A 13,425-nucleotide genomic window follows, 5' to 3' on the forward strand; every position below is an offset into this window, starting at 1 on the left:
CATCATACCACAAACTCGAAAGCATCCAAAGTATCCCAAGGTAAAGGAGGTAGGACCAATGACCTTGTAGGGCCCTCCCACCCAGCAGAGACAGCAGCCACAGGGGACACGAGGGACCATGCTCTGAACAACCACACGCAACCACATGGGACACAGCCTGGCTTGAGGGGTGGGAGGTACGGATGGTCTAGGTGAAAAAAAACCTAACCGTACCCTATGCAATGGCTGACGCAGTGCGGAGTGGAGCAGAGCTGAATTTATAAGCCCGTGGCCCCCTTGCCACTTCTGTCAGAAGAAAAGTAGAAGGAAGCCAGGACTTAAAAACGTAATTATAAAAGAAAACAGAGAGCAGAGGCTAAACCAACCCACCGTGGTGAAATATCATCTGCATTCTATCCTTCATCAGACGAGGATGGCCTTGAGGCTGAAATTTTGAAAGAAGTTACAAAGAAGGTCCGGTGAAGTTAGGAGTAGGACAAGTCTGATACAAGAAAACAGTACCTAGGCGTAAAGAAGAAGCCAGAAACACTTGCCTCGGTTAAAGTATGCCAAAACTCAGTCGTCAAAGAAACAAGTGAGAAAAAGGAAACAAAAGAACAGAGCATTAAAGGACAGATAATGGGTCCCTTCAGGTATAAGCTGTACCTTAGGGAACAAAAACTCCAGCAATAAACTGTTTGAGCTTCAAGTTAAAAAGGCACAGTAACCTTGCATATTAATGCACCCCTCGTGTTCAGGCACAAAAAGAAATGGATAAATATAAACAGAGAAAAACAAAAAGCCAGTTTCTTAAAAGAAACAAAACAAAACATAAGCCTCTCTTCAGAGCAGGAATACATACAAACTACAAAGCAACAGGCAGAACGAGGGGGCAGCCCAGCTGGACCCTGGGGCCAGCGGCCAGGCCGGGCCCCCCCGTCGTGCCATGAAGCAGGGACTGCAAGCCCTCTGTTCGTGAGAGGAAGCTGGGCCAGCTTGTATCAGTTACCTGCTGCCACATGACAGACCAAACACACTTCCACGAATCAGCACCTTGGGTGGGGCTCAGCTAGGTGCAGGTGCTGGCTGCTTGGCCGCATGGGTAGATTCATTTCAAATTGCTGCCCATTTAAAAATTACGTTAACTGGCTTTTTCTTATTGATAGGAGTTCTCTATTATAGTCTACACAGGAGTCCTTTGTCATACGCATGAAAGTACAATCAAAATCCCAGCAGGGTTTTTAAAAAAGTAGATAAAAGAATTCTATATGGCAATGCAAAGAACCTAAGACTGGACAATACCATATAGAAGAAACACAAAGATGGAAAACATGCCATAGGGTATTAAGACGTATTTTTACAAAGCTACCGTAACTAAGGCAGGGCAGTATTAGCACAGGATAGACAAAAACAAAAAAACAAACAAAAAAAACCCCACGAAACAGAACAGAGTCCAGAAAAAAATCCACATTACACGGTGTTAAAATCAAACACACATGGAGCCTTGAAAATTCCCTAAGCAGACAAAACCAGTGTAGTCCGACAGGCAACGCTTCATTTAGTCTATTCTGCAAGATCGGCGAGGCTAACTTGATCTGGGTCACTTCTTGCTTATGCCTCTGAAAATCATAAGTGAATCTCAAATTGTGCCCCCAAATCCTAATGCAGTAGTCCACAACTGTGAAGAATAACCAGCCCCTGCCTCCACACCATACAAGTTGCTTTATAACAATAAACCTCTGAGCCTCACTCCATGGCTTGGTTTGAGTGCTCCTGGTTTGTAAACTGTCTTTTTGGTGTGTGCACAATTAAGTTTTGAAATTACTACTTCAGTGTTTCACTGGTTTTACTTCTGTTTTTCTCTGAACTTTTGACAGCAGTGATCTGACTTTTGACACAGATGTTACTGTAATTCAGTAGGGAAACAATGGTACTTTTAATAAACAGAAATCAACTTGGAGAAAAAATCTTAACCATACCTAATACCATATAGAAAAATTAATGTGAAATGAATGGTAGGCTTAAAATAATACAGCTTATAGAAGAAAACATAGAAGAATATCTTTACTAGAAGGCAGACAAAAGATATCAGCACACAAAAATTCTTAAACATTAAAAAAAATGGTTCACTGGACTTCATTAAAATAAAGAGATTCTGTTCACCAAAAAATACCACTATTAAGAGAGTGAAAAGATAAGCCATAGACACAGACTGAGCTGGAAAGTATTTTAGGTTCTATGGGCCACATATGGCTCCCGTCACATATTCTTCCTTATGTGTTTGTCTTTTAAAAATTGTAACAACCACTCTTAACTTGTACGCCATATAAAAATAGGCCACAGGATGGATTTGGCCCACAGACTATTGTTGGCCAAACCCTGGACTGGGAGAAAGAATTTTCAATATATATTTAAAAAGACTTGCATACAGAATTTATTGCAAGGACTCACATACAGAATATATAAAGAACTCCTACAATCAATATGAAAAATTCAGTTAACATAAATTTCAAAATGGGTGAAGTCTTTGCAAAATTATCACAAAAGAATACATCCAAAATGCCATCAAGCATATGGAAATGCCCTCAATATAACTGATCATCCAGGAAATGCAAACTAAACCCACAATGTAAATCCACACAATCCATTGTAAATGTACAATGACAGACCCACCAGAATGTCTAAAGTGAGAAAGACTGGCAGTGTGCGCTGGTGAGGATGTAGCAAACGGGACCGGAAAAGGTCATGACCAATTCCAAGAGGTCTTTGGAAGTACCTACTACCACCTGCACACACCCTGTGATCCAGCAATTCCACTTCCAGATAGAAAACCAAGAGACAGGAGCACTCACATCCACCACAGTTTATGCACATGAATATTCACAGCTGCTGTGAATACAGTGCCTACCAATGGGAAGGATGTAAAGAAGCCAAGACACATTCTTAAATGGGTGTTACACAGCAAGTTTTATTGGAACCCATGTCTGCTAAATTCACCAACCAAGCAAATCCCATAGACAGAATGTGGGCAAAAAAAGCCAGAACCAAAGAGCCCACACTGTATGGTTCCATTTACATGAAGTTCAAAATCACTTGAGTCAGATGAATGCCTCTCTCTGGGGGTACAAACTAGGAGGAGACAGGAAGGAGAAGACTTCTGGGTGCTTGAAATATTCTGTATCTTGCTCTGGGTGGAGCCACATGCATAGGTATATATGTAAAAACATGTCAAGTTATTCACTTACAATTTACACCAAGGAGATTCTGGGAAGATGGCAGAGTAGGAAGCACCCGTCGGTGAGAAACAGCCTCCCACCTGGACCACAGTGGCAGGGGCAGAAACCATTAGATGCAATAGCCATTTTGAATGGAGGAGTCTGTTGAAGGCTTGTAACTTCCAGGCTTGGAAGGTAAACTGCAGCTACTTTTGGTCCATTTCAGCTCTTAGCACAGTAGCAGTGACCCATCCCCATCTTCCACCCCCAGCCACACAGCAGGCAATCATCCACCTGTTTCTGGAACAGTGTGCAGAAGCCAGGGTGTGCAAAAAACCCCAGTCCTCCAAATAGTGGGGATCTGGGCTCTGACTGCTAATTTTAATAACACAGGTACAGACAAATAGGCAGGCAGTCATTGTTGTTGCCCCTCCTCACATTGTTGTAAGACCCTCTCCCTCCAGCTGAACAGACTTTCAGGGCAATTAAAGGGCCAGCACCCTTTTACATCCCCCTTCATTTTTCACTTTTCCTCCCTTTGGGAGCCGGAAATTAAAGACAAGGATGTTTGACAACTACTGCTTATGCAGGGAAAATGAGAAACAGACTGTGTATGCCCAGGAAAAATCTTAGAAAAAAACATGAGAAGACCTTAAGTTTGCCCCTCAGGCTGATCTTTAGCACAGAGATAGCCTACATCAATAAAAAACCCAAAGCCAAAAACAAAAACACTAATACAAAACAGCAAACCCTGTGGTAGGGGGAGAATATGATTTCCAGACCTACCACATTATCAGATTTGAATGTCCAGTATTCAATAAAAAATGTCAAGGCATATGAAGAAAAGCATCCCATTCAAAGGGAAAAACAAAACAAAACAAACCATCAACAGAAACTGTCCCTGGAAAAGACCCAATGGCAGATCTACTAGACAAAGACATTAAAACAACTGTCTTAAAGATGCTGGAAGAACTGAAGGAGGATGTGAAGAAAGTAAAGAAAACAATGTGTCAGCAAAATGCAAATAATGATAAAGAGAGAGAAAACCTAAAAGGAAATAAAAAAGAAATCCTGGAGCTGAAAAGTACACTAACTGAAAGAGAAAATTCCTTTGGGGGGTTCAACAGCAAATTTGAGCAGGCAGAAGAAAGAATCAGTAAACTTGAAGATAGGACAATGGAAATTATTGAGGCTGAGGAACAGGCAGAAAATAAATTGAAGAAAAGTGAACAGAGTCTAAGGGACCTGTGGGACACCATAAAGCAGACTGGCATATGCATTGTGGGCATCCCAGATGAGGAGAGAGAGAAAGGGGCAGCAAAAATATCTGAAGAAATAATGGCTGAAATTTCTCAAATTTGATGAAATACATGAAAATAAACATCCAAGAAGCTCCATGAACTTCAAGTAAGAGGAACTAAAAGAGATCAACACTAAGGCACATTATAATCAAAGTTTCAAAAGACAGATGATGACAAAGTTTCAAAAGACAGTTCAAAAGATGAACAGATAATCTTGAAATTAGCAAGAGAGAAGTGTCATCACATATAAAGGATCCTCAATAAGGTCAGTGAAGCAGATCTCTCATCAGAAACTATAGAGGCCAGAAGACAGGAGGCCAATATTTTCAAAGTGCTTAAAGGAAAAAACTGTCAACCAAGCATCCTGCATCTGGCAAAACTGTCCTTCAATGTTGAGGGAGAGACTGAGACATTCCCAGATAAAGAAAAGCTGAGGGAGATGTGATCACTACCCCTGCCCTAGAAAAAATGCTCAAGGAGTCCTGCAGGGTGAAATGAAAGGATACTAGACAGTATATCAAAGCCATATGGAGAAATAAAGATCTTCAGAAAGGTGAACGTGTGGACAGTTATAATAGCTAGTATTATAATAACAATCTGTCACTGCACTTTTTGTTTTCTCCATACTTAAAAAAAAATTATGAGTGTAAAAGCTAGTATTACTGTAACTTTAGTTTGTAACTCCAAGTCATGTTTCCTACATAATTTAAGAGACATATTAGTTTATGTTTGGGGCACACAATGTATAAAGATATAATTTTGTGGCATCAACAACTGAAAGGGGTGGGGACAGAGCTGTAAAGGAGCAGAGATTTTGCATGTTATTCAAGTTAAGCTGTAATAAACTCAAATTAGAGTGTTATAATGTTAGGATGTTAAATGTCATCCCCATGGTAACCACAAAGAAAATAGCTATAGAATATACACAAAAGAAAATGAGAAGGGAATTTAAACCATTCACTACAAAAAAAGCAACTAAACACAAAGAAGACAGTAATGTAGGAAATGAGAGATGAAATATCTATAATGCACATAGAAAACAGCATAATGACAGAAGTCAGTCCCTCCTTATCAGTAATTACTTACATGTAAATGGATTAAACTCTCCAATCAAAAGACAGAGATTGGCAGAATAGATAAAAACACATGATCCAACTATATGCTGTCTATAAGAAACAAACTTTAAATTCAAAGATACAGACAGGCTGAAAGTACAAGGATAGAAAGAGATATGCAAATAGTGACCCAAACAGACCAGGGATGGCTATATTACTATCAGAAAAAATAGACTTTAAATCAAAAATGGTTATAAGGGACAAAGGATGACATGTATGTGATACATGCAGCAATTGTTATACAACAATTATACACATTTACACACCCAATGACAGACGATCAAAATATATGGAGAAAAAACAGAACTGAAGGGAGAAATAAACAATTCTACAATAGTTGTTGGGAGACTTGATTACTCCACTCACAACAACCGGTAGAACAACCACAGAGAAGGTAAGGAAACAGAAGACTTAAACAGCACAAGAAACCAATCAGATCCAACAGACATGCAGAGCACCACCCAGCAACAACCACACACATGCACACAGGACATTTTCCAGGACAGAACATATGTTAGGCCACAAATGGCTCAAGAGATTTCAAAAAATAGTTATTATACAAAGCATCTTCTCTGACTACAACAGGATGAAGTTGGAAATCAATAACAAAAGGAAAACTAGAAAATTCATGAAACTGTGGAAATTAAGCAAATTATTTTTATTTTTATTTTATTTTATTTTTTTTTTAAAGATTTTATTTATTTATGTGACAGAGAGACAGCCAGCGAGAGAGGGAACACAGCAGGGGGAGTGGGAGAGGACGAAGCAGGCTCATAGCGGAGGAGCCTGATGTGGGACTTGATCCACGTACGCCAGGATCACGCCCTGAGCCGAAGGCAGACGCTTTAACGACTGCGCTACCCAGGCGCCCCTAAGCAAATTATTTTTAAACAATCAAAGGATCAAAAATAAATCAAAAGGGAATTTAGAAATTACTTAGAGATGAATGAAAATGAAAACACAACATAACACAACTTATGGGATGCAGCAAAAGCAGCAATAAAGGGGAATTTTATAGCTATAAATGCTATAAATATTATAAATATTAAGAAAGATCTGAAATCAATAACTTAACTTTACAACTTAAAGAACTAGAAAAAGAACAGACTAAACCCAAAGGTAGGAAAAGGAGATAATAAATATCAGAACAGATAAATGAAATAAATAGGGAAACAAGAGAGAAAACCAATGAAACCAAAAGTTAGTTCTTAAAGAAAAAAGAAAATTGACAAATTTTCACTAAATGGACTAAGAAAAAAAGAGAAAACTCAATTATTAAAATCAGAAATGAGAGTGGGGACATTATTTTACAAAAATAAAAAGAATTACAAGAGAGTAGTATGAATGACTGTACATCAACAAATTGGATAACCTAGATGAAATGGATAAATTCCTAAAATCACAAAACCTATCAAAATTAAATCACCAAAAAACAGAAAATCTGAATAGTCCTATAACTAGTAAGGAGACTGAATCAATAATCCATCTCCCAACAAAGAAGAGCCCCAGATCATTAGCTTCACAGGTGAATTCTACCAAATATTTAAAGAAGAACCAATACCAATCCTTCATACACTTTTCCAAAAAAATGGAGAGGAGGGAAGACCACTTCCTAACTCATTCTATGAGATCAGCATTACCCCGATACCAAAACCAAACAGAGACACAAGAAAACTATAGACCAACAACCCTTATGATTATTGATGCAAAAATCCTTAACAAAATACTAGCAGTATATTAAAAGGACTATACACCCCAACCAAGTGGGATTTAGTCCTGGAACGGAAGTATGGGTCAATACATTAAAACTGATCAATGTAATATGCCACATCAACAGAATGGAGGGGGTAAAAAAAATACAAGATCCTGTCAAAAATCATTTGACAATATTTAACACCCTTTCATGATAAAAACACTCAACTAACTAGGAACAGAAGGGAACTACCTCCACATAATAAAAACCATATAAGAAAACCCACAGGAAACATCATACTCAATGATCAAAGACTGAAAGCATTTCCTCTAAGATGAGGAAAAAGGCGAGGTTGCTTGCCTTCACCATTTCTATTCAACATGGTACTTCAAGTTCTGGTCAGAGCAATTAGGCAAGAAAAAGAAATAAAAGGCATCCAAATTGGGACAGAAGAAGTAAAATTATCTCTGCAGATCATATGATTTTATGTGTAGAAAACTCCAGAGTCCACACCAAAAAAAAAAAAAAAAGAAGAAGAAGAAGAAAAGCAAAAACAAAAAACAAACAACTTTTAGAACTTTGAAACTCAGCAAAGTAGCAGGATACAACATCAACACACAAAAATTGGTTGCATTTCTACACATGAACAATCTGAAAAGGAAATTGTAAAAACAATTCCATTCATAGAAGCATTAAAGAGAATAAAATACTTAGGAATTAACAAAGGAGGTGAAGGACTTATACAATGAAAACTATAAAACACTGCTGAAATAAATTTAAAAATAAATAAGTGGAAACACATCTCATGTTCACGGATTGGAAGACTTAGCAAAACTACTCAAAGTGATCTACAGATTCAGTGTAATTCCTATCAAAATCCTGAAGACCTTTTTTTCAGAAATAGAAAAATCCATCCTAAAATTCATACAAAATCTCAAGAGACCCCAAGTAGCCAAAACAATCTTAAAAAAAAAAAAGAAAAAATGTGGAGGACCCATACTTGCTGATTTCAAAATTGACTACAAAGCTACACTAATCAAAACAGTGTGTACTGGCATAAAGTCAGACATAGAGACAAAGAATAGAATGATGAGCCCAGAAATAAACCCCTTGCTTATATGGTCAAATGATTTTTGACAAGCATGCCAAGAACATTCAATGGAGAAAGTACAGTCTATTCAACAAATGGTGCTGGGAAAACTGGACATTCACATGCATAAAAATGAAGGTGGACCCCTACCTCACATCATATACAAAAATTAACTCAAAATGTACCAGGGACCAAATGTAAGACCTACAACAATAAAACTCTTAGAAGGAGACACAAGACAAAAGCTTCACAATATTGGATTTGACAGCTATTTCTTGGATATGACAACAAAGGCACAGGTAACAAAAGAAAAAATTTTAAATTGGACTACGAAAATTTAAAAATTTTGTGCATCAAAAGACACTATCAACAGGGCCTTTTGCCTCCTGTTGTCTTCTGGCACCCCTACGTCTGGCCTTGTCGGTGTAGTTGGCCAGCTTATTGAGGAGCAAGGATTCCATGGGGTTGCTGCTCTTTCCCTCCTCAGAAAGCGCCATGTTCTTTACTTCAGAGAAACTGCCTCTCCACTTCCACTTTGTTGAAGCAAGGGCTGTTTTTTCTCTGGTTTCCATCTCCCAGGCTCCCATCTCCCGGGCTCGGACAGTCGGGCTTGCCCTCCTGCAGGCCGGTCCCCTGAGTCGAGCTGGATAGGTACCAGACCAGCCTAAATAACCACGGAATCAGCCTGAGACGCAGGATGATGCATCTGGATCTCTACAAATGAACACCTCCAGCGCTGAGTATTGAGATAAGTAAATAAATAAAATCTTTAAAGAAGAAGCCCACATCTCTAAGGTCTCTATAAAACAAGGGGCACGGCCTGGGACCCAGTCAATAATTTTGGGCTCTGGACAACCCCGCAACCTCTCCTCATTAGAATGACAAGAAGGAAAAGCCCCCCCCCCCCAGCAAAGAAAAGACAGTGAGTCTGTGGCCTCTGCCACAGAAGCAACGGATATGGATGTAACCAAATTATCAGAAATGGAATTCAGAGTAACAATGGTCAAGATAATGAGTAGACTTGAAAAAAGTATTAAGGAAAATGTTACTGAGAATATAGAATCCCTAAGGGCGGAAATGAGAGCGAATTTGACAGAAATTAAAAATTCTATGAGCCAAATGCAGGCAAAACTAGAGGCTCTGACGGCCAGGGTCACGGAAGCAGAGGAAAGGGTTAGTGAATTGGAGGATGGGTTAATAGAGGAAAAAATAAAAATAGAAGATGGTCTTAAAAAAATCCACGCCCACGAATGTTGGCTACGGGAGATTACTGTCTCAACGAAACGATCCAATGTTAGAATCATCGGCATCCCCGAGGGGGTGGAGAGAAACAGAGGTCTAGAAGAGATATTTGAACAAATTGTAGCTGAAAACTTCCCTAATCTAGCAAGGGAAACAAAAATTCGTGTCCAAGAGGCAGAGAGGACCCCTCCCAAGCTCAACCATGACAGACCTACACCACGTCACGTCATAGTCCAATTCGCAAATATGAGATCCAAGGATACAGTATTGAAAGCGGCCAGGGCAAAGAAATTTCTCACGTACCAAGGCAAAGGCATCAGAATTACGTCAGACCTGTCTACACAGACCTGGAATGAGAGAAAGGGTTGGGGGAGCATTTTTAAAGCTCTTTCAGAGAAAAACATGCAGCCAAGGATCCTTTATCTAGCAAGGCTGTCATTCAGAATTGATGGAGAAATAAAGACATTTCAGAATCGACAGTCACTAGCCAATTTCGTAACCACGAAACCAGCCCTACAGGAGGTATTACGGGGGGTTCTATAAAAGTAAAAAGGCCCCAAGAGTGATACAAAACAGAAAGTCACAGCCAATACAAACAAAGACTTTACTGACAACATGGCAGAATTAAAAGCATATCTCTCAGTACTCAGTCTTAACATTAATGGTTTAAATTCTTGCTTAAAACGCCACAGGGTTGCAGATTGGATAAAAAGAAATGACCCATCCATTTGCTGTCTACAAGAGACTCATTTCGAACCCAAAGATGCATTCAGACTGAGAGTAAGGGGATGGAGTACCATCTTTCACGCAAATGGACCTCAAAAGAAAGCTGGGGTGTAGCAATTCTCATATCAGGTAAACTGGATTTTAAACTACAGACTATAGTTAGAGACGCAGAAGGGCACTATATTATTCTTAAAGGAAGTATTCAACAAGTGGATATGACAATTATAAATATATATGCCCCCAACAGGGGAGCAGCAAGATACACAAGCCAACTCTTAACCAGAATAAAGAGACATATAAATAAAAATACATTAATAGTAGGGGACCTCAACACTCCACTCTCAGAAATAGACAGAACACCCTGGCAAAAACTAAGCAAAGAATCAAAGGCTTTGAATGCCATACTCGACGAGTTGGACCTCTTAGATATATATAGAACACTACACCCCAGAACCAAAGAATACTCATTCTATTCTAATGCCCATGGAACATTTTCAAGAATAGACCATGTTCTGGGACACAAAACAGGTCTCAGCTGATACCAAAAGATTGAAATTATCCCCTGCATATTCTCAGACCACAACGCTCTGAAATTGGAACTCAACCACAAGGAAAAATTTGGAAGAAACTCAAACACTTGGAGACTAAGAACCATCCTGCTCAGGAATGACTCGATAAACCAGGAAATCAAAAATCAAATTAAACAATTTATGGAGACCAATGAAAATGAAAATACAACAGTCTAAAACCTATGGGATACTGCAAAGGCGGTCCTAAGGGGGAAATACATAGCCATCCAAGCCTCACTCAAAAGAATAGAAAAATCTAAAATGCAGTTTTTATATTCTCACCTCAAGAAGCTGGAACAGCAACAGAGGGACAGGCCTAATCCACGCATGAGGAAGCAGTTGACCAAAATTAAAGCTGAAATCAATCAAGCAGAAACCAGAAGTACAGTAGAGCAGATCAACAGGACTAGAAGCTGGTTCTTGGAGAGAATCAATAAAATTGACAGACCACTGGCAAGACTTATCCAAAAGAAAAGAGAAAGGACCCAGATTATTAAAATTATGAATGAAAAAGGAGAGGTCATGACGAACACCATTGAAATTGGAAGGATTATTAGAAATTTTTATCAACAGCTATATGCCAATAAACTAAGCAATCTGGAAGAGATGGAATCCTTCCTGGAAACCTATAAAACTACCAAGATTGAAACAGGAAGAAATTGATTTCTTAAACAGGCCAATTAATTATGAAGAAATTGAGTCAGTGATAAACAACCTTCCAAATAACAAAACTCCAGGCCCGGACGGTTTTCCTGGGGAATTCTACCAAACATTCAAAGAAGAAATAATACCTATTCTCCTAAAGCTATTTCAAAAAATAGAAACAGAAGGAAAGCTACCAAACTCATTCTATGAGGCCAATATTACCTTGATCCCCAAACCAGGCAAAGACCCCCTCAAAAAGGAGAATTACAGACCGATTTCCCTAATGAATATGGACGCCAAAATCCTCAACAAGATACTTGCTAATAGAATCCAACAGTACATTAAAAGGATTATCCACCACGATCAAGTGGGATTCATACCTGGGATGCAAGCATGGTTCAATATACGCAAATCAATCAGCGTGATACATCATATCAACAAGAAAAGACTCAAGAACGATATGATCCTCTCAATCGATGCCGAAAAAGCATTTGACAAAATACAGCATCCTTTCCTGATTAAAACCCTTCAGAGTGTAGGAATAGAAGGTACATTTCTCAATCTCATAAAAGCCATCTATGAAAAGCCTACTGCAAATATTATTCTCAATGGGGAAAAGCTGGAAGCCTTTCCCTTAAGATCAGGAACACGACAAGGATGCCCACTCTCACCACTATTATTCAACATAGTACTAGAAGTCCTTGCAACAGCAATCAGACAACAAAAAGGGATCAAAGGTATTCAAATCGGCAAAGAAGAAGTCAAAATGTCTCTCTTCGCAGACGACATGATACTCTATATGGAAAACCCAAAAGAAGCCACTCCCAAACTATTAGAAGTTATAGAGCAATTCAGTAACGTGGCGGGATACAAAATCAATGCTCAGAAATCAGTTGCATTCCTGTACACGAATAACGAGAACGAAGAAAGAGAAATTAGGGAATCCATCCCATTTACAATAGCACCAAAAACCATACGTTACCTTGGAATTAACTTAACCAGAGACGTAAAGGACCTTTATTCTAGAAACTATAAATCACTCTTAAAAGACATTGAGGAAGACATAAAAAGATGGAAAGATATTCCATGCTCATGGATCGGAAGAATTAACATAGTTAAAATGTCCATGCTACCCAGAGAAATCTACACTTTCAATGCTATCCCGATCAAAATACCGAGAACGTTTTTCAAAGAACTGGAACAAATAGTCCTTAAATTTGTATGGAACCAGAAAAGACCCCGAATCTCCAAGGAACTGTTGAAAAGGAAAAACAAAGCTGGGGGCATCACAATGCCAGATTTCGAGCTGTACTACAAAGCTGTGATCACAAAGACAGCATGGTACTGGCACAAAAACAGACACATAGACCAATGGAACAGAATAGAGAGCCCAGAAATGGACCCTCAGCTTTTTGGGCAACTAATATTTGATAAAGCAGGAAAAAACATCCGGTAGGAAAAAGACAGTCTCTTCAATAAATGGTGCTGGGAAAATTGGACAGCTACATGCAAAAGAATGAAACTTGACCACTATCTCACACCATACACAAAAATAAACTCCAAATGGATGAAAGACCTCGATGTGAGACAGGAATCCATCAAAATTCTAGAGGAGAACATAGGCAGCAACCTCTACGACATCGGCCAAAGCAACCTTTTTCATGATACATCCCCAAAGGCAAGAGAAACAAAAGACAAAATGAACTTGTGGGACTTCATCAAGATAAAAAGTTTCTGCACAGCCAAGGAAACAGTCAGAAAAACTAAGAGGCAGCCCACGGAATGGGAGAAGATATTTGCAAATGACACTACAGATAAAGGACTGGTATCCAAGATCTACAAAGAACTTC

At 38.9% G+C, this 13,425-nt stretch overlaps 1 protein-coding gene across 1 annotated transcript in view; it reads right to left on the bottom strand.

Annotated features, from left to right (window-relative positions):
• Window positions 1–13,425, bottom strand: part of POLN (DNA polymerase nu) — a 158,957-nt gene that overhangs the window by 92,382 nt on the left and 53,150 nt on the right. The gene's annotated exons all lie outside the window — the stretch shown is intronic.

Source organism: Ursus arctos, unplaced genomic scaffold, assembly GCF_023065955.2.
Source record: "Ursus arctos isolate Adak ecotype North America unplaced genomic scaffold, UrsArc2.0 scaffold_9, whole genome shotgun sequence".
Classification (NCBI taxonomy): Eukaryota; Metazoa; Chordata; class Mammalia; order Carnivora; family Ursidae; genus Ursus; species Ursus arctos.